Genomic DNA, 22,807 nt, shown 5'->3' with positions numbered 1-22,807 from the left:
GACTGCCATCTGGTTTCTGTACAAATTGTAAATAGCCTTTCGCTCCCTGTATTTTACCCCTGCCACCTTTAGAATTTGAAAAAGAGTATTCCAGTCAACATTGTCAAAAGCTTTCTCTAAGTCTACAAATGCTAGAAACGTAGGTTTGCCTTTTCTTAATCTTTCTTCTAAGATAAGTCGTAGGGTCAGTATTGCCTCACGTGTTCCAACATTTCGACGGAATCCAAACTGATCCTCCCCGAGGTCCGCATCTACCAGTTTTTCCATTCGTCTGTAAAGAATTCGCGTTAGTATTTTGCAGCTGTGACTTATTAAACTGATAGTTCGGTAATTTTCACATCTGTCAGCACCTGCTTTCTTTGGGATTGGAATTATTATATTCTTCTTGAAGTCTGAGGGTATTTGGCCTGTATCATACATCTTGCTCACCAGCTGGTAGAGTTTTGTCATTACTGGCTCTCCCAAGGCCGTCAGTAGTTCTAATGGAATGTTGTCTACTCCGGGAGCCTTGTTCCGACTCAGGTCTTTCAGTGCTCTGTCAAACTCTTCACGCAATATCGTATCACCCATTTCGTCTTCATCTACATCCTCTTCCATTTCCATAATATTGTCCTCAAGTACATCACCCTTGTATAAACCTTCTATATACTCCTTCCACCTTTCTGCCTTCCCTTCTTTGCTTAGAACTGGGTTGCCATCTGAGCTCTTGATATTCATACACGTGGTTCTCTTCTCTCCAAAGGTCTCTTTAATTTTCCTGTAGGCAGTATCTATCTTACCCCTAGTGAGATAAGCCTCTACATCCTTACATTTATCCTCTAGCCATCCCTGTTTAGCCGTTTTGCACTTCCTCTCGATCTCATTTTTGAGACGTTTGTATTCCTTTTTGCCTGCTTCATTTACTGCATTTTTATATTTTCTCCTTTCATCAATTAAATTCAATATTTCTTCTGTTACCCAAGGATTTCTAGCAGCCCTTGTCTTTTTACCTACTTTATCCTCTGCTGCCATCACTACTTCATCCCTCAGAGCTACCCATTCTTCTTCTACTGTATTTCTTTCCCCTATTCCTGTCAATTGTTCCCTTATGCTCTCCCTGAAACTCTGTACAACCTCTGGTTCTTTCAGTTTATCCAGGTCCCATCTCCTTAATTTCCCACATTTTTGCAGTTTCTTCAGTTTTAATCTACAGGTCATAACCAATAGATTGTGGTCAGAGTCCACATCTGCCCCTGGAAATGTCTTACAACTTAAAACCTGGTTCCTAAATCTCTGTCTTACCATTATATAATCTATCTGATACCTTTTAGTATCTCCAGGGTTCTTCCACGTATACAACCTTCTTTCATGATTCTTAAACCAAGTGTTACCTATGACTAAGTTGTGCTCTGTACAAAATTCTACTAGGCGGCTTCCTCTTTCATTTCTTAGCCCCAATCCATATTCACCTACTATGTTTCCTTCTCTCCCTTTTCCTACACTCGAATTCCAGTCACCCATTACTATTAAATTTTCGTCTCCCTTCACTATCTGAATAATTTCTTTTATTTCATCGTACATTTCTTCAATTTCTTCGTCATCTGCAGAGCTAGTTGGCATATAAACTTGTACTACTGTAGTAGGTGTGGGCTTCGTATCTATCTTGGCCACAATAATGCGTTCACTATGCTGTTTGTAGTAGCTTACCCGCATTCCTATTTTCCTATTCATTATTAAACCTACTCCTGCATTACCCCTATTTGATTTTGTGTTTATAACCCTGTAATCACCTGACCAGAAGTCTTGTTCCTCCTGCCACCGAACTTCACTAATTCCCACTATATCTAACTTTAACCTATCCATTTCCCTTTTTAAATTTTCTAACCTACCTGCCCGATTAAGGGATCTGACATTCCACGCTCCGATCCGTAGAACGCCAGTTTTCTTTCTCCTGATAACGACATCCTCCTGAGTAGTCCCCGCCCGGAGATCCGAATGGGGGACTATTTTACCTCCGGAATATTTTACCCAAGAGGATGCCATCATCATTTAATCATACAGTAAAGCTGCATGTCCTCGGGAAAAATTACGGCTGTAGTTTCCCCTTGCTTTCAGCCGTTCGCAGTACCAGCACAGCAACGCCGTTTTGGTTAATGTTGCAAGGCCAGATCAGTCAATCATCCAGACTGTTGCCCCTGCAACTACTGAAAAGGCTGCTGCCCCTCTTCAGGAACCACACGTTTGTCTGGCCTCTCAACAGATACCCCTCCGTTGTGGTTGCACCTACGGTACGGCCATCTGTATCGCTGAGACACGCAAGCCTCCCCACCAACGGCAAGGTCCATGGTTCATGGGGGGGGGGAAATAGGAGATACAATACTGCGCGAAGAGTTTGACAGAGCAATGAAAGACCTGAGTCGAAACTAGGCCCCGGGAGTAGATAACATTCCATTAGAGCTACTAACGGCCTTGGGAGAGCCAGTCCTGACAAAACTCTACCATCTGATGAGCAAGATGTATGAGACAGGCGAAATACCCTCAGATTTCAAGAAGAATATAATAATTCCAATCCCAAAGAAAGCAGGTGTTGACAGATGTGAAAATTACCGAACTATCAGTTTAATAAGTTACAGCTGCAAAATACTAACGCGAATTATTTACAGACGAATGGAAAAACTGGTAGAAGCGGACCTTGGGGAAGATCAGTTTGGATTCCGCAGAAATGTTGGAACACGTGAGGCAATACTAACCTTACGACTTATCTTAGAAGAAAGATTAAGAAAAGGCAAACCTACATTTCTAGCATTTGTAGACTTAGAGAAAGCTTTTGGCAATGTTAACTGGAATACTCTCTTTCAAATTCTGAAGGTGGCAGGGATGAAATACAGGGAGCGTAAGGCTACTTACAATTAGTACAGAAACTAGATGGCAGTTATAAGAGTCGAGGGGCATGAAAGGGAAGCAGTGGTTGGGAAGGGAGTGAGACAGGGTTTTAGCCTCTCCCCGATGTTATTCAATGTGTATATTGAGCAAGCAGTAAAGGAAACAAAAGAAAATTTCGGAGTAGGTATTAAAATTAATGGAGAAGAAATAAAAACTTTGAGGTTCGCCGATGACATTGTAATTCTGTCAGAGACAACAAAGGACTTGGAAGAGCAGTTGAACGGAATGGACAGTGTCTTGAAAGGAGGATATAAGATGAACATCAACAAAAGCAAAACGAGGATAATGGAATGTAGTCTAATTAAATCGGGTGATGCTGAGGGAATTAGATTAGGAAATGAGACACTTAAAGTAGTAAAGGAGTTTTGCTGTTTAGGGAGTAAAATAACTGATGACGGTCGAAGTAGAGAGGATATAAAATGTAGACCGGCAATGGCAAGGAAAGCGTTTCTGAAGAAGAGAAATTTGTTAACATCGAATATAGATTTAAGAGTCAGGAAGTCGTTTCTGAAAGTATTTGTATGGAGTGTAGCCATGTATGGAAGTGAAACATGGATGATAAATTTTTTGGACAAGAAGAGAATAGAAGCTTTCGAAATGTGGTGCTACAGGAGAATGCTGAAGATTAGATGGGTATATCACATAACTAATGAGGAGGTATTGAAGAGAATTGGGGAGAAGAGTTTGTGGCACAAATTGACAAAAAGAAGGGACCGGTTGGTAGGACATATTTTGAGGCATCAAGGGATCACAAATTTAGCATTGGAGGGCAGCGTGGAGGGTAAAAATCGTAGAGGGAGACCAAGAGATGAATACACTAAGCAGATTCGGAAGGATGTAGGTTGCAGTAAGTACAGGAAGATAAAGAAGCTTGCACAGGATAGAGTAGCATGGAGAGCTGCATCAAACCAGTCTCAGGACTGAAGACCACAACAACAACAACCATCTGTAGAAGTATTTCGAAATAATAAATGAAAAGCACCAGTTTACTTTTTTTCTACAATATTACTTTTATTGCTAACCGGTTTTCGGCTTACAAGGCCATCTTCAGAATATGTATTTCGAAATCTTGTATATTCATCCGTAAGGAATTTCTGAATCTCAGGTAGGTTGTGCCAATATCTTTGTGATCTCTACAGGGCCGAAATCTCTTTCGGTCGCTAGTCTTCTGCATAATTTCAAAATTTGTAAACAAATAATCTATGTTTGACTCAATAAAAGGTTAAAGACGCTGCGTTGCTGCAAAATCTTCTTAAGAAACGAAGTAAAGCTGCATCCATTGCTGTGTTTTGCTCTATACATAAATAATTGAAGACTACAAGTTTTGGTCTTTCATGGTTTCTCGGTCTTCAATTAGGCTGAAACGATTGCTGTCAATTGGACACTACTTAGACGACTTGCTTGTCCCTAACTAGTTAACCCACCGGGAAAAGATGTAATGTAATGATGACTACGGTGTAATGTGGAATCCGAGCCACGTTCCGTTTCTGGCGTATCTCCTCGTGATTGAGAGGTGCATGCTAGGTGGAAAGGAAGAACCAAAACATGTGAAACAATTTGTATTCGATCCTCCAAACTTTCGGTTTCGGTTTCTAGCCAAATGCTCTACATCTGACCCAGCACACCAGATGCGAATTTCTTCATTCCTTATGCTGTCGCAAGGCACTGCTGCTCTCTCGAGTTAACGCGGCTGTTCGCTGGGTGGCAGCGGCATCGTTTCCTCAACTTAAGTTTAATTCATCGTAATTCAGACAATTTGCGCGAAATATTTGTAAACTATAAACAAAAATCTCCAACGTGAAACAGTGCTGCTTGTAATGAAGGCCGAATCTAAATTCCTGTTGCACTTCCTGAGATTAGCCTGCACATTTAGATGGACGCGAGGAGCTGACTTTGATATATAGAAAGAAAGGCGGTGGCTAATCATGCAGACTAGGACATCGGGTGCAGACTAGGACATCGGAACAACACTATGTGGGTGTTCATGTCCCAAATGGTTGAATTACCTTGACTTTAAAGGTTAAAATTAAATTGTTTCACTGTGTTTTCCGTAAGTCATCGTTATAAAATAAGAGAAATCAGGGCTCGCACAGGAAAATTTAAGTGCTCGTTTTTCCCATATGCCGTTAGAGAGTGGAACGGTAGAGGGACAGCTTGTACGTGGGCCAGACACTTTATTGTGAATAGCGGAGTAATCACGTAGATGTAGATGTAGATGTAGATGTAGAAACCAAAGAATGCAGTCACACTGGATATGAGTCCAGTGTGTTAATAGCTACGTCACTTCATTCGAAACGTCAAAGGGAAACAAAACAACATTGTTACAGTAGGTTACAATACACTTGTTCGCCCACTGATTGAGTATTTCTCACCAGTGTGGGATTAGTACCAGATAGGGTTGATAGAAGAGACAGAGAAGATCCAACGGAGAGCAGCGCGGTTAGTGACAGGATCATTTAGCAATCGCGAAAGCGTTACGGAGATGATAGATAAACTCCAGCAGAAGACTCTGAAGGAGAGAAGCTCAGTAGCTCGGTACGGTCTTTTGTTGAAGTTTCGAGAACATACCTTCACCGAGGAATCAAGTAGTATATTGCTCCCTCCTACGTATATCTCACGAAGAGACCATGAGGATAAAATCAGAGAGATTAGAGTCCACACAGAGGCATACCGACTGGAATAGAAGGAAGAACTGATAAAGGTACTCAAAGTACCCTCCGCCACACACCGTCAGGTGGCTTGCGGAGTATGTATGTAGATCTGGATGTAGATAATTGCTTTGTACTTCCGGTACTGAATCCTTCGTATTACTTATCCTAAAATGTATTAATTAAAATTGTAATTCTTTCTGGTTTCATCACACTGTTACCAGGAATTCATTATTTCGGTTTACATAAAATAATCGATATCTTCATCAATGAATGTCCATAGGCCTTTCGATATTTCCCTCCGCTCGTTTCCACACATCGCATTAAGAAAGGTACCTCAGTGTTAACCTGAACTTATATGCTTCTACTGTCGTGGTCATTACGTGATATATGGGTGGGAGATCGTAATATATTCCGTGACTCTTCCCGAATGATGGGTTCTTGGAAATGTTAGAGGAAGACTGATGAATGCACAACAAGTTAGTAAAGGCAACAGACACTACCAGGAAAAGCAGAGTGGCCTCCTTCGGCCACGTACTCTACATGAACGATAACAGCCTGACAAATTTTTTTCTGACGCAAGGTTGAGAGCTCACAGGAAATCCTTAGATGTCACAGAGAAGAGGTTGAATATTTGAAAACGAGTATCCTGAAAAAAATAAGAATCTGGACTGAAACACATATAAATCTAAAAACTTGCGTTGCGGAAGTGTGGAAAAAGGACGGAGGGAGGATAAAATTAATTCAAGTCTTTCGGCCGACAACAATGTGTAGAAGAAAGAATAATTGCTTACATAAAGAGAACAAAGGGAGTGCGGTAAAGGATTAGTAGACACGGTTGCAAACCGTGGTTCAAAGAGCCTAGCGATTAAAAATAGAGTAAAATGAACACCTAGGTTCCCATTCCACAAGTCACTGAACGGTGGTTACGAAACTACAACGTTGAGAAACATCATTCAAGTTTTCTATATTTCCCCTGATCCTCATTTAGTGACACCCACAGCGTTTCGGTTAGTATAGCCACAACACTAGCGTTCCGACTGATCGAACCCACGACTAAACGCGCAGGTCTTGTGTTACTCTTGTTGTTACGGATCCCAGACATAGCAACAATAGTGAAGAATAAATCTGACGAAGATTTTGTAAGCATTTATACATGGATCAGTCAGAACATTATGACCTAATAGCCAATATGTCCGCCTTTGGCACAAATAATAGAGGCGACGCGTCGTGGCATGGAAGCACTGAGGTCTTGGTAGAGCGCTGGAAGGCGCTGGCACATCTGCACACACAAGTCACCTAATTCCCATAAATTCCGGGATGGATACGATGAGCCATGAAGCCACATTCAGTCACAGCCAAGATTTCGATCGGTTTCTGATCTGACCAGTTTGGGGGGTGGGGGGGCGAGGTAACACGTTAATCGGAACTCACCTCTGGCTGCCTCGAAACACTCCATCACGTTCCTGGCCTTGTGACATGGCGCATTACCTTGTAGAAAAATGCCACTTGTGTCGGAAAGCATCGTCGTGATGATGGGGTGTACGTGGTCTGCAACCAGTGAACGATACTCCTTGCTCGTCATGGTGCCTTGCGCAAGCTTCACTGGATCCATGGATGCCCACGTGATTGTTCCATAGCGCATAATTTAGCGGCCGCCAGCTTGTCTCCGTCCCCTCCTCCTCCCCCACCCCTTACAGACGTCAAGGAGTTTTTCCCCTGTAAAACGATGGATTCGGGCCGTCTAATCGGCATGATAAAGAAGATGTCAGACCATGCAACGCTCTGCCACTGCGCCAGCGTCCAGTGCCGTTGGTCACGTGCCTACTTCAGTCGTCGGGTTAACATTGGCACATGTATGGGTCGTCGGCTACGGAGGCCCAGCTTTCGAAGTGTTTGGTGAGCTGTGTGATCAGACACACATGTATGCTGCCCACCATTGAAGTCTGAGAAGTCTGATGTCAGTTCCGCCACCTGTCACGTTTTACCAGTCTGCCCAGCCTACGCCGTCCGACATTTGTAACGATGGTTGGCCACCCAACCCCACGACCTCCGTTTCGCCACGTGGTGAAGACATTCACCACAGCACTCTTCAGACACCCTACAAATCGTTCAGTTTCCGAAATGCTCGTGCCGAGCCTCCAGGCCATCACAATCCACCCTCGGTCAACCACAGATGATGGCGCGCCTTCCCCATCGTACACACGGGCAGCACACTCGCTGATACTATGAGTAAGTGGAAAAATAAAAACTACTTACTTGTATGGGATAAACCTTTTTTATTTTTCGACATAGTCTCCTTTTGGACTTATACACTTCATCCAACGCTGTTCTTATTTGCTGAGCCCTTCCGAATAATGGGAATTGTCCAAGTCTGCTAAATAGCTTTTAGTTACTGCAATCTCTTCCTTGTTTGAATAAAATCTTTGTCCCGCCAGCCATTTCTTCAAATTGAGGAACAAATATTAGTCCGAGAGAGCCAAGTCTGGAGAACAGGGGCGAGGTGAAACGAGTTGGAATCCTATTTCCATTAATTCTGCGACCACAACTGCTGAGGTGTGTGCTGGTGCATTGACGTGATAGAAAAGGACTTTTTTGCTCTCCAATTTCCGACGTTTTTCTTGTAGCTTGGTTCTCAAACGGTCCAATAACGATGAATAAAATGCATCTGTAATAGTTTTACCCTTTTCCAAATAGTCTATGAGGATTATCCCTTGTGAATCCCAAAAGACAGTCGTCATAACCTTTCCAGCCAAAGGACTGGTCTTCGCCTTTTTTGGTACAGATTCTCCTTTGGTAACCCATTGTTTGGATTGTTGTTTGGTCTCAGGAGTATAGTAATGTAGCCAGCCGGAGTGGCCGTGCAGTTCGAGGCGCTACAGCCTGGAGCCAAGCGACCGTTACGGTCACAGGTTCGAATCCAGCCTTGGGCATGGATGTGTGTGATGTCATTAGGTTAATTAGGTTTACGTAGTTCTAAGTTCTAGGCGACTGATGACCTCAGATGTTAAGTCGCATAGTGCTCAGAGCCATTTGAACCATATAGTAATGTATCCCTGTTTCATCAACAGTCACGAAACGACGCTTGAACTCCTGCAGACTCTTCCTGAACAGCTGCAAAACAAAACATCCTTACAACATTTAACACGATTCTGTTTTTCGTCAAGCGTGAGTAATCGGGGAACCCATCTTGCGAATAGCTTTCTGTCCAAATGTTTATGCAAAATATTATGTGCCCGTTCGTTCGAGATGCCCACAGCACTAGAAATCTCACGCACCTTCTGTCATGCATCACCATATCATGGATTTTATCAATGATTTCTGGAGTTGTAACCTCCACATGGCGTCCAGTACCTTCAGCATCATTTGTGCCCATATGGCCACTCCGAAAATTTTGAAACCACTTACAAACTGTTCTAATCGAAGGTGCAGAGTCACCGTAATGTTATCAAGCTTCTCTTTAGTCTCCTGAGGCGTTTTGCCTTTCATGAAGTAATGTACAATCACCACACGAAATTCTTCTTCATCCATTTTTTGACACTCACTCGACTTCCTTGATTCACACGAATGACGAACACAAAGAAATAGACCAATATGGCTGAAACTTGGTGTCCGTCCTTTCCAAAGATGCTGCTAACTAAACATGACCTCGATAAGCGCCGGTGGTGCCATCTCTTGGACTTCGCACGGACATTTCAAACGCCCCTCGTACATGCAGCGCGCGTGTGTCTTACTAGCAGTCGCTCCTCGCCAGGTGACGCTGCTGTCGCCTGGACGGGTTTATATCGATAATAGGTCGGTGGTTATAATGTTCTGGCTGATCAGTGTAGAATTCCTTCAATTTTATAAGAGATCACTTAGTAGAAAAAGTTTGCACAAGAACGAATTAAAGAACCTGAACGACTCCCTGAACTTGTAATCTTTATCTGCAATTGTTTCTCTCTATTATGTGGTCTGAAATTTAATCAGAGTAACAAACCTACAAACAGTGCGTCATGGCTACTAAAGCTACGTAGAGCAATGCGTTTCTGCGATATGCATCCAGATGTCGTACATGCTACATTATTTCCGAAATTGCCACTGCACATTATTTAAGGTCTTCGGTGGTTCTACAAAGCAAAAGAGAAAATGAATTATTTCTACGACACCAGCTGAACAGATCTGAAAGGATATTTCATGAAGGTGCCATTACTCTTGTCACGCACTGTACCAATTCACTGAGCTCCCATTGTACCAGAAATTGTCCCCATAAATGAGTTACTCGAATTACTGCAGTCACAATGAATGTAATACGAGTAAGGTAAAACCAGTCCAGCTCTTAACAGTGGACTGAAAGCCACAGCGCTTTATTGCGTTCGGTCCCACAGAGAGTGAATTTATCTTACGTTACATCCTCATCATTGCTTGGATTGCTTCTTGTCGTAGCGTTCAAAACGGCGTATTCCTTATCAAACGATGAAGTTGTAATTTTCCTACCTATCACACATCGCAGCTACACGCGTCCATGTTGTTGCTGCAGGTTTTCTAATGAAATTTACTCAATGTCCATTAGATCGTCTTCCTGTTTTCTTTATTTCCAGCAAAGAACTTCCGCAGACATCGTGCATTCAACTCACCTTGCTACATGTTCCAAATATCTACTTTTTATTTTATATATATAGCCTTAATTTCCTCCTCAGTTCCTGACTGCCGGCAACGGAGGCCGATCGGTTCTAGGCGCTTCAGTCTGGAACCGCGCGACTGCTACGGTGGCAGGTTCGAATCCTGCCTCTGGCATGGATGTGAGTGATGTCCATAGGTTACTTAGGTTTAAGTAATTCTGAGTCTAGGGGACTGATGACCTCAGATGTTAAGTCCCATAGTGCTCAGAGCCATTCGAACCATTTTGAAGTTCCCGACTGTATCCTGATAGTCTACATTTATTTGCATCTTTTGTAGTTCTGCCGTCTTCAGCTGCGTATGATGTTACGGTATAGCGATAATTATTACTTTGGGACGCTCTAATCACAACTGAGTGAAACACATTTTTCTGCTTTTGTCATTATTCTTTGCAAGGTATCTTCAACGGCAGATTTCGTGGAAGTTGATCTATTTGTTGTGTTCTTGTGCCTTTGTTACAGCTGTTCTTCTTCCGACACAACATGCAGATCAAGATCCAGGAAAATTTGTCACTGAAGATGCCTTGCTAAGAGTAAAAGCGAAACTGCGTATGGCACAAAAATTGTGTTTCAGTCTGTTGTTATTAGACGGTCCCAGAATAATAATTATCAACATACCGTAATACATTTATTTATTTTTCTGTCTCTCCTAGTAACTCCCAAGATGCATATCCCCTCAATTGCAGCGTTAATACATCATGTCTCTACGCATATTTATTTACTTACATATTTTTTGTTAACATTATACACTATCTGAAGCATTCCAATTTATATAGTTGTATGTAAGATTGTACATGTATATGTTTTGTAATTTAAGTACGGTACTATCCCGAAGAAAGTTAATATCAATGTAAAATCGAAGAAATAGGGAGATGAAGACACCTGAAGAAACGTGGCCTGTGGAGGAACCTGTGATGACGTTTGTTTGACTGGTTAGTGATTCGATTCGCTAGAGGCAAAAAATTACAGTAAAGACCGCTAATAAATACGTAATTATCTGTGTGGAACATAGGTTGTGTGAGTGTACCCAGTTGGAGTTAGAAGTGTAACTTTTAATTGGAACTTGTGTCCGGTGTGCTACCCTTAAGCAAGGGCGAACGTTATTTAAATAACGGCAGCTATACAAATAGTGTTGTGTAAGAAAAACGTGTAGAAATTGATGTATAAGCGCTTAGTATGTTAAATTTAGTGTGATTCGTAATCACTGATAATCTAATGATCACACATTTGTTCAAACCATATCTGTACTTCCGCAACTCGTGGTCTAGTGGCTAGCGTTGCTGCCTCTGGATCACAGAGTCCCGGGTTCGATTCTCGGCCGGGTAGGGGATTTTCTCTGCCCGGAGACTGGGTGTTTGTGTTGCCCTCATTATTTGATTATCATCATCATCATTCGTGAAAGTAGCTAGATTGGATTGTGTAAAAATTGTGGCTTTGTACAGGCGCTGATGACCGCGCAGTTGAGCAACCCACAAACTAAACATCATCAAACATCAAATCTGTGCTACTGAAACTGGTGAGCGTGTCAATTTGATGTCCATCCCAGCTGAACATCCTGTTGTAAACTGTAGTACAAAGACTTAATTTTCAGAAACTGCTATACCAAAGCGATCGTCATTCATTTACCAATCAACAGTAAATTCCGTAATACAATTTCTCCAAGAAGTATTCGTTTGACACATAAGTTTATGTTTTCAGGGTGAAAAGATAGTGGAAAATTAAAAGAATGAAGTGCAGCAGGGAGATAAATTTCTTTATTAATGAGTAAAAAGGAGAATACAATAAAGTAACACAGATTTCTATTTACAAAAACTTAGTTAAATATTCAGACGTAAAGACAGGCAATTTAGGATGCATAATAAATATTCTGCAGTACCGAAAATAGCACGCTCAGCATAGAATGTTATGGTTGGTACTTAATAGTCCCTTCTTGCATTCTTATCTACACTGAAGTTTTACATCTTTCCCGTAGTAGAGCTTTCTTTGTATCATTTCTATTGGCTATCTCGTTTTGCCTCATTTTTTTTCTTGCGGACATTCCATATATTCTCTTTCAGATTAATGTCTAGAGATTATGGTGGTGTCGTCTTCCAGTGGGGAATGTTATGTATATTATGTATATTTTGGACAATTATCTCGTGTGAAGATAGTCGTATTATCCCCAGAAAGACCCATAGTAAACAAATGGTTCAAATGGCTCTAAGCACTATGGGACTTAACAACTCAGGTCATCAGTCCCCTAGAACTCAGAACTACTTAAACCTAACTAACCTAAGGACATCATACACATCCATGCCCGAGGCATGATTCGAACCTGCGGTCGTAGCGGTCGCGCCGTTCCAGTCTGAAGCGCCAAGAACCGTTCGGCCACAGCGACCAGCCCATGGTATTCACGCTATTGGGGAGACGTGCTTTTAGAATGTTTATGTAAACCTTGTAGTCCATAATTGCATCAATATTACACAAATCCTCCCTCTCCCACCTTTTTAGTCATCCAACCCCAGACTAGAACAGAACCTCCTCGATGTTTAACGGAGGCTGTTATATTTTTCTCTTCAAGCGCACGACTCTTTTTTTCTCCGCTCTGTTTTTAGCGCATTTGAATTAAACAGCACAAGACGACTCTCGTCAGTAAAAATAACCTTCTTCCAGTAATCGAACCCATCGGATCTATGTACTCTTGCTTCCTTCTTTAGATTTTATTGATATATGTGTTTCTATAGTCTGTTCGTTCTCCATACCCCAGCTGCAAAAAACACATTTCTTACAATCAGAACTAAACAGATTTTACTGTATGCACTTAACTGCAGCAGCAACTTTTGAAACGCTTAGATTTGGATTTTTCTTGACTTCTCTAAGCAGCCGTCTTTTTTCATCTCGCATTTAACTGCTGGACGACCGCTTCGTAGTTGGTTTCCGTACGTTTTGTTCTGATAAAAAATATCTGTAACAGTCTGCATTGCACTGTCTTCATGTCAGAAGGAGAAGCGCCTTAGTTGCGCTAAGACTTCGGTAACAGCAGAGGGTTCAACCCTCAGTATATGTGCGAGCGAGCACTGGTAGGTCTACCAATGGTTTCTCAGATTTCCTGAAAAGATTTTCCTCTTCGAAACAAAATGATCCCGACTTCTCACTTTTCTCTCTTTTGTTGTTTCGCGACGCTTTCGACCCATATTACTTCAATACCACTCAAATGCTTTAAAAATAAGGAGGGAACTATCCACTGCAGTGGATGAAACAACTGCAAAAAGAAAGGGAGAGAAGCGTGCTTGTCAAAGTGGCACCATACCTGGGATCCTGTTTACCAAGCGAATACTTGCTTGGCATTAACTGGGCACGGTTATGAATAACGTTGATCTGTTCATAAATTAACAACCTAGGAAACCAAATAACGTTAGTTCTAAATGTAGATATTAGTTGCTGTAAGGAAATAGCTATTGTTCATTTCTTAGATATATTTCTATGATTGTGCTTGTTATATTCTATGCGCTATGATCGGACAAATACTTATAGGGTCTCTTGATAAGGAGAAGTTGCAGTATTATATGCAACAGACAGTGCCACAAAGACAGGAGCATCATACGATATCTTCATATGTCTCGAGGTAGGTGGGTTTATTTGCATAAATATTTGATCACAGGAAAACATGGGCACTAGAAGTGAATCAGTAATAACAAGCATTAATATTTTGAATCAATGTATAGATTACAAATTTTCCTGTAATATTTAACGTAGCAGGTTATTGTAGAAGTATTCTCGCAGGTGAAATTTCTTTAACAGTTATTATATATTATCTAGTAAATCTTTACACGCAACGGGGAAAGATAATAACGTTACCTCTGCAACGATTGGAACCATACATGTTCGTGATTTACATTTTCTGATCCGATATTGTGGAAAAGGAAATGGTACATAAAAGCAATTTGCTGTGGCAGCAAGTGCACCTAAGATAACTGCTGATGGTGTTGCAAAGGAATTAGTCCATTGCCGAAGTAAGCGCACCCAAGAAGAAAATAATTGACCATGCAGAAAAATCCCAACACATACACTAAACAAAATTTTTAACAAAGAAAGCTCTACAGAAAATAAAATATCATGCAAACGAATGCCCAAAAACTTAGTGGTGCAGACTCAACGGCCTAATAAGAACTGAAATTCGTCAATTCAGGGCTAATTAATGGCCAAGGAATTCTCAATGTCTAAACCTCCTCAGTTCCAGCCTTTTCTGGAAAAACTACAAACGAGTCATGGGGCACACCATTTGTGAAGAACCAACTTTAGTAACAGACTGTAACATCATTACAGACGGCCGTAAGAAAAGTATCCCTCAATGTGCTAGAAAATTCACGAACATCCACAAGATCCAAAACTTCACTAATAAATAACACTGTGGGATTTATCTCTGCAATAGCTGATCATCCGCTACTTCGTGAAATTACAGATTCTGCAATAACTTCTAGGGTATCAAGTGGCAGAAACACGACCCCTGGGAACGACAGTGTTGTTGTTGTGGTCTTCAGTCCTGAGACTGGTTTGATGCAGCTCTCCATGCTACTCTATCCTGTGCAAGCCTCTTCATCTCCCAGTACCCACTGCAACCTACATCCTTTTGAATCTGCGTAGTGTAGTCATCTCTCGGTCTCCCTCTACGATTTTTACCCTCCACGCTGCCCTCCAATATTAAATTGGTGATCCCTTTGTGCCTCAGAGTATGTCCTACCAACCGATCCCTTCTTCTTGTCAAGCTGTGCCACAAACTTCTCTTCTCCCCAATCCTATTCAATACTTCCCCATTACTTATGTGATCTACCCATCTAATCTTCGGCATTCTTCTGTAGCACCACATTTTGAAAGCTTCTATTCTCTTCTTGTCCAAACTATTTATCGTCCATGTTTCACTTGCATACACGGCTACACTCCATACAAATACTTTCAGAAATGTCTTCCTGACACTTAAATCTATACTCGATGTTAACAAATTTCTCTTCTTCAGAAACGCTTTCCTTGCCATTCCCAGTCCACGTTTTATATCCTCTCTGCTTCGACCAACATCAGTTATTTTGCTCCCCAAATAGCAAAACTCCTTTACTACTTTAAGTGCCTCAACGTCACCCTACTTAACTCGACTACATTCCATTATCCTAGTTTTGCTTTTGTTGATGTTCATCCTATATCCTCCTTTCAAGTCACTATCCATACCGTTCAACTGCTCTTCCTAGTCCTTTGCTGTCTCTGACAGAATTACAATGTCATCGGCGAACCTCGAAGTTTTTATTTCTTCTCCATGGATTTTAATACCTACTCCGAATTTTTCTTTTGTTTCCTTCATTGCTTGCTCAATATACAGATTGAATAACATCGGGGAGTGGCTACAACCATGTCACCCTCCCTTCCCAACCACTGCTTCCCTTTCATGTCCCTCGACTCTTATAACTGCCATCTGGTTTCTGTACAAATTGTAAATAGCCTTTCGCTCCCTGTATTTTACCTCTGCCACATTCAGAATTTGAAAGAGAGTATTCCAGTCAACATTGTCAAAAGCTTTCTCTAAGTCTACAAATGCTGGAAACGTAGGTTTGCCCTTCTTTAATCTAGCTTCTAAGACAAGTCGTAGGGTCAGTATTGCCTCACGTGTTCCAACACTTCTACGGAATCCAACTGATCTTCCCCGAGGTCGGATTCTACTAGTTTTTTCCATTCGTCTGTAAAGAATTGCGTTAGTATTTTGCAGCTGTGACTTATTAAATTGATAGTTCGGTAATTTTCACATCTGTCAACACCTGCTTTCTTTGGGATTGGAATTATAATATTCTTCTTGAAGTCTGGGGTACTTCGCCTGTCTCATACATCTTGCTCACCAGATGGTAGAGTTTTGTCAGGACTGGCTCTCCCAAGGCTGTCAGTAGTTCCAATGGAATGTTGTCTACTCCGGGGGCCTTGTTGCGACTCAGGTCTTCCAGTGCTCTGTCAAACTCTTCACGTAGTATTGTATCTCCCATTTCATCTTCATCTACATCCTCTTCCATTTCCATAATATTGTCCTCAAGTACATCGCCCTTGTATAGACCCTCTATATACTATTTCCACCTTTCTGCTTTCCCTTCTTTGCTTAGAACTGGGTTTCCATCTGAGCCCTTAATAATCATACAAGTGGTCCTCTTTTCTCCAAAGGTCTCTTTAATTTTCCTTTAGGCAGTATCTATCTTACCCCTAGTGATATAAGCCTCTACATCCTTACATTTGTTCTCTAGCCACCCCTGCTTAACCATTTTGCACTTCCTATCGATCTCATTTTTGATACGTCTGTATTCCTTTTGGCCTGCTTCATTTACTGCATTTTTATACTTTCTCCTTTCATCAATTAAATTCAATATGTCTTCTGTTACCCAAGGATTTCTACTAGCCCTCGTTTTTTTTCCTACTGGATCCTCTGCTGCCTTCCCTACTTCATCCCTCAGAGCTACCCATTCTTCTTCTACTGTATTTCTTTCCACCATTCCTGTCAATTGTTCCCTTATGCTCTCACTGAAACTCTCTACAACCTCTGGTTTAGCCAGTTTATCCAGGTACCATCTCCTTAAATTCCCACCTTTTTGCAGTTTCTTCAGTTTTAATCTACAGGTCATAACCAATAGAGTCCACATCTGCCCCTGGAAATGTCTTACAATTTAAAACCTGGTTCCTAAATATCTGTCTTACCATCATATAATCTATCTGAAACCTGTCAGTATCTCCAGGGTTCTTCCATGTATACAGCCTTCTTTTATGATTCTTGAAATAAGTGTTACCTATGATTAAGTTGTGCTCTGTGCAAAACGCTACCAGGCGGCTTCCTCTTTCATTTCTTTGCCCCAGTCCATATTAACCTACTATGTTTCCTTCTCTCCCTTTTCCTACTACCGTATTCCAGTCACCCATGACTATTAAATTTTCGTCTCCCTTCACTATCTGAATAATTTCTTTTATTTCATCATACATTTCATCAATTTCTTCGTCATCTGCAGAGCTAGTTGGCATATAAACTTGTACTACTGTAGTAGGTGTTTCCTTCGTATCTATCTTGGCCACAATAATGCGTTCACTATGCTGTTTGTAGTAAGTATAGGCAGACAATATCCTAAACTACTCCTACCACAACGCCTCTCTAACACATCGCAGACTGTATTCAACGCGACGTTAAAACAAAAAACACTCTTTCTGCAATGTAAATAGATAAAATCATGATGTTTCCGAAATCTGTACCGTCTAAAAACAACCCCAATCGAATAGACCTAAGAGAGCTTTTTTTTTTCAAAATATGACTGGGCGCAAAATTAACATCACAGTGAAAATGCCTTGAAGCTTTGCGCAGGTGTTCTGTGCAGAGCGTCTAGTATCTCCGTTGATCGCGTCATGTCACACTTTTCAGTTCTGAGCGCGTAAAAATACCTAACACTACGAATTACCCGCCAACTGTGCAGTGCGTGCTCTCATTCACTTTCTTCTTGTTGAGGGATACCGCCTGGTTTCATGGAGCCCACACAAAGTAACTGTTATGCGTGACAGTAAAGTGTGGCAATGGTGTAGGAATTTGAAGCAGAACATAAGACGTTCATGATGCACGAGGTCAGGGATGGAGGCGAGTGTCAACCGTTGATCTTGTTCAGTGAGTGGATCAGGTGATTCGATATTTCTTGAGGAGGTATGTGGCATAAAATGTCTACGTACAGGTCATGTAATTCGCATACTGCCGGCCGTTGTGACAGAGCAGTTCTAGGTGCTTCAGACTGGAACCGCTTGACCGCTACGGTCGCAGGTCCGAATCCTGCGTCGGTCATGGATGTGTGTGATGTTCTTAGGTTAGTTACGTTTAAGTAGTTCTAGGAGACTGATGATCTCAGATGCTAAGTCCCATAGTGCTCAGAGCAATTTGAACCATGTAATTCACACAAATAACGGACCGTTGCTCTGCGAACGCGGTGATAGTGCACGGTAGCAACCCAGATCAGTTCCATAGGACATACATCAGGCGAATTTGGTCACCGAGACGCCAGCGTGAGTTCACTATAGCGCTCCTCGAACCACTATAGCACGGATATGGCTCCGAGAAACGGAAAATTGTAATGCTGAAAAAGGACATTGCCTTCGGGGAAGACATCAAGAATTAAAGGACGCAGGTGGTTTGCAGATGCCGCGCTTCTTCGATTTCTACCACAGGGCGCATGCAAGCGCTGGAGGATGTCTATCTTAGAATATAGTACTGCACCTAACAGCCTGCGCCCTTTACCGCGATGCATGTTTCGAGTCGACGTTCACCTCGATGACGGCGTTTGTGGAGACGAGCATCGGGCTAGTGTAGCAAAAATGTGGTTCCTCGGAAGAGATGACACGTTTTCACTGATTGACAGTGTCCACTGCAATCGTAACTGACGATTTTGTTGGATCGACACGTGAACACGTACGGGTGCTGCGGAGCTCCGTGTTCAACAATACACGGTGAACGGTGTGCTGCAAAATTGTGCGTGCGCCAGCATTGTGCTCTCTCGGCAGAGATGCCACAGGTCACCATCTGTCCTACTTTACAGAGCAGACAAGCCTCCGAAACCTACGTTCTGGGAAGAGTCGAGGACGTCCAAGCATTGAGTTCCTTGTGGTAGTTTCACTATCCTTCTACCTCTTTCCGTCGATGCTCACGACAGTACCACGTGAATATTCGACTAGCTTCGCAGTTTTCGAGACACTCGTTCACAGGCTCTGCCCTTTGTGAAAGTCGATTATTTCAATGCAATTTTCCTTTTGCAGCCCATATCTTTGCTAGCGTGGTCCCCCGTTCGTGCCTGTTACCACGTCACGTGCCCGCAGCCCCACCGAGCGGCATCCAACGTGGCGGTGGCCGGTGGTCATAATGTTTTGTCTGATCAGTGCGCAGCAGCTCCGGCCACTGGCCCATTCCTGTACACTACCTACGACCGTCATTATGGCTCATGCCCCTGAGGAAATGGCTGTGTAAACAATGAAATTTTACTTCACTTGTTGTATCTTATCCTGCCAATATCACAAAGGAGGCAATTGTTCCGTGCACAGAGGTTGGCACTAGAGGTTCTGCTGTTGACCGACAGAGACGGTGATAGAGACCAGTGCCGCCAACCGCCGGCTCCACGACTGCCAATGCCCCTGAGTTGAGGCGCCACCAGCTGCACATCACGTGTATAAAAGACCGCCCGAAGGCAACTGCCCAGTCGCGTAGCTTCAGTCTAGTAGCACTAGAGTATCGTCGTAACTGCATTCGCATCTTTCCGTATGACTGCAGTGCAGCAGAACTGGGGCCAGGACTTCGCTTACGTTTAATCCTGCAGATAAAACGAGGATTCATTCCACTAAGTTGAGTAAATTAGAATATTTCTCACAGTGATTGAATACTCTAATTCTTTTGATTCCTGTCTCAGAAAACCCACGCATCGTCCCGACGAGACACATCATAATTTTGGAGACGAGATTTTACTTGGTCACTTCACCATATGCTGGGGCTAATGGGCCTCTGTCTTCGAATCACCACGCAGCCACAGGGTATGGGGCGGAGTCAGCAGCTACCAGTCTTAAACAGACACTAATAATTTTGTAATTCACCTATTAGTCGTTAGGGATTTTCCAGAAAAGATTTCATTGCCCTGAGATATTTTTACGTAGCAATACTTGTACAATAACCTGTGTGGTTACCTGAAGGACAGGGTTTCTCAACGGCACCGCTAATATACGTTCGACGTTGAGAATGGGCATAGCGAGGGAGGTAACATCGCAAATGTTTTGGGAAACAGTAGATCAATCTGTGATGCGATTCCAGGCTGTCTTGCTTGCAGATGGTCGTGACACTGAGCAAAGTCTGTAACCTGGAACGTAAATGTGGTACGCACTTAACAAATGTTACCGTCTTATGTGGGTATTCAGATGTGTTTCTTTCAATGGTTTATTCGTTACTTCTCTTCCGCACGTTCTTACAAACGCTTAAACGAAGTTTCATTGTCCTACCAACTCTTGTTTTTCATGGATGCCCTTTCAAGTAGAAAAGTAGGATTATAACCAGCCCATTCACTTATAACCAGCAAACCATTGTGAAGTGCATGACAGAAAGCACTTCGCATTGTAGTAATTGCTAGGGCTTCTTCCCGTTCCCCTCGCATATAAAGCGCGATGAATGGCTGTGTCATTGCGTTTGTGTGCGGTCTAATTGATCTTATCTTGTCCTTACGATCCCTACGGGACAGATATGTACGGTGTTGTAGTATATACTAGAGAAACTTTTATTAGTACCCTTCGCCGGGCGGGATTAGCCGAGCGGTCTCAGGCGCTGCAGTCATGGACTGTGTGGCTGGTCCTGGCGGAGGTTCGAGTCCTCCCTCGGGCATGGGTGTGTGTGTTTGTCCTTAGTATAATTTAGGTTAAGTAGTGTGTAAGCTTAGGGACTGATTACCTTAGCAGTTAATTCCCACAAAATTTCACACACATTTGAACATTTTTGTTAGTACCCATCCTCGGGATAGTTTGCCTCTATCTTGAAGTCCCTGCAGTTCAGTCTTTTCAGCATCTCTGTGACATTCTCCTACGAGTCAAACAAACGTGGGACCATTCCTGCTGCCCTTCTCTGTATCCGTTCAGTATTCCCTGCTAGTCCTATTTTGTGCAGTTCCCAAACAGTTAAGCAATATTCTAGGATAGGTCGCACGAAAGAGATGTAAGCCAACTGCGTTTCCGCAATATTCTACCAATAAAACAAAGTCTTAACTGCGACTGATCCCATGTGTTCATTCCATTTCATACACTTACAAAATGTCACGCCCCGGTATTTGCATAAGTTGACCGAATCCAGAAGTGACTCGTTGATACTGTAGTCGTACGATACTACGTTTTTCTGGTTCTGTTAAGTGCACAATATTACATTTTTGAACATTTAAAGCAAGTTGAAAATCTTTGCACTACTTTCAAATCTTATCAAAATTTGTCTGCATATTTGTGCAACGTTATTCACGAAGAATTTCATTACAGTCAGATCCCGCAAAAAAGTAACTGCAGAGAAGACGGGATAGTGATTACGCTGCACCAAAACACTAGCAACGAAACAGGAACTATAAAGACGATTGTGAAGACTCAAATATTTTAAGGAACCAACTATGTCTAGCCAGCGGAGAAAGTGTGTAGCTGTTACTCACACAACAATCCGTCGCAGGAGCCAACACTTGTAGAACTACATGCATACGGAAGTCAACCCAGCGGCCTGTGGATAGACAATACAGAAAATATTTAACATAGTTTGTAATGCAATAAATTGGCGAAAAAAGGTGAAAAGATAGAAGAGGAATGTAAAGAAAAGAAAACAATGAGCAAAGTTATAGCAAATGAAACAGTAAGTGTTGGATTAGCTGGGTCACCAGCTACATAGGGAAAAAGTGTGGGCGCAGAATCTACTGACGAAGTGAAAACTCCAGAAAGTGGATAGAAAGAAAAAGGTAATATTGCTACGGTTGGATGTTACGATAGCAAAATGTTTGATGCAGAAGCTCCAGAAAGTGGATAGAAAGAAGATGGTAATATCGCTATTGTTGGAGGTTACGACAGTAAAATGATTGTCACTGAAGAGAAGCAAGCACCTTAGAGTATCAGATAATTTTGGGAGCAAGACAATTTTAGTAATGGGGAAGAAGAAGAAGAAGTGTTCAAACGTGTGTGAATTTCTAAGGGGCCAAACTGCTTTGGTCATCGGTCCCTAGACTTACACACTACATTAACTGACTTAAACTAACTTATGCTAAGAACAACATACACACCCATGCCCGAGGGAGGATTCGAACCTCTGGCGGGAGGGGCCGCGCAGTCCGTGACATGACGCCTCAAACCGCTTGGCCATGCCGCGCAGCAAAGAAGGAGAAAACAAAGAAGATAAAGAGGAAGAGAAGATAAAGAGGGAGAAAGTAAAAAAGACGAAGAAGAAAAGAAAGAGATGAGGAGGAAGGCGAGAACAGTGGGGCGAATAGCAAAGAAGAAGATGAAGAAGGGTAAGGAATAGCAACAGCAGTAACTTTAATTACAAATCATGTTATCTGATGTGAAACAAATTGGCGGATTGAGTGTGTTTGTAATGACAAGAGAGCCATGAGGGACGTCTAAAATTGTTTCACTGGTCAATTAAGATGAGGGAGAAAATGAAAGCATTCATAGAAGGTACCAATAAGGGACCATCAAAAAGTTTCCTTTTTAGGGCGTTGTATATACGCGGCGCAGCGCGACTCCGTTGCGGGTATATGAACACCGACATTTAGGCAAGGGATTAGTGTGGCCTTTCGTGTCTTTCCGATGTGCTTGCGGTAAACATGGAAACGTTAACTGTGGCGACGTTGTTACCAAATGCGCCAGACAGGACCAACGTGCAGTTATTCTTTTCTTGACTGCCGAATGACGAACATCGCCAGACACCCAACGGAGAATGAAGAATGGGGAAATTACGGCGTGCAATTAGGGCAAAAAGTGCACAGAAATTGCGAGAACGAGTGCTGCTGCTTCGTGATGACGTACATCGGCATATCGCAAATTCGTGACGCAAAAGTTATG

This window comes from Schistocerca gregaria, chromosome 4 (genome assembly GCF_023897955.1).
Source record: "Schistocerca gregaria isolate iqSchGreg1 chromosome 4, iqSchGreg1.2, whole genome shotgun sequence".
NCBI classification, from domain to species: Eukaryota; Metazoa; Arthropoda; class Insecta; order Orthoptera; family Acrididae; genus Schistocerca; species Schistocerca gregaria.
The sequence above is the reverse complement of the archived record's forward strand: the minus strand, read 5'-3'. Positions refer to the sequence as shown.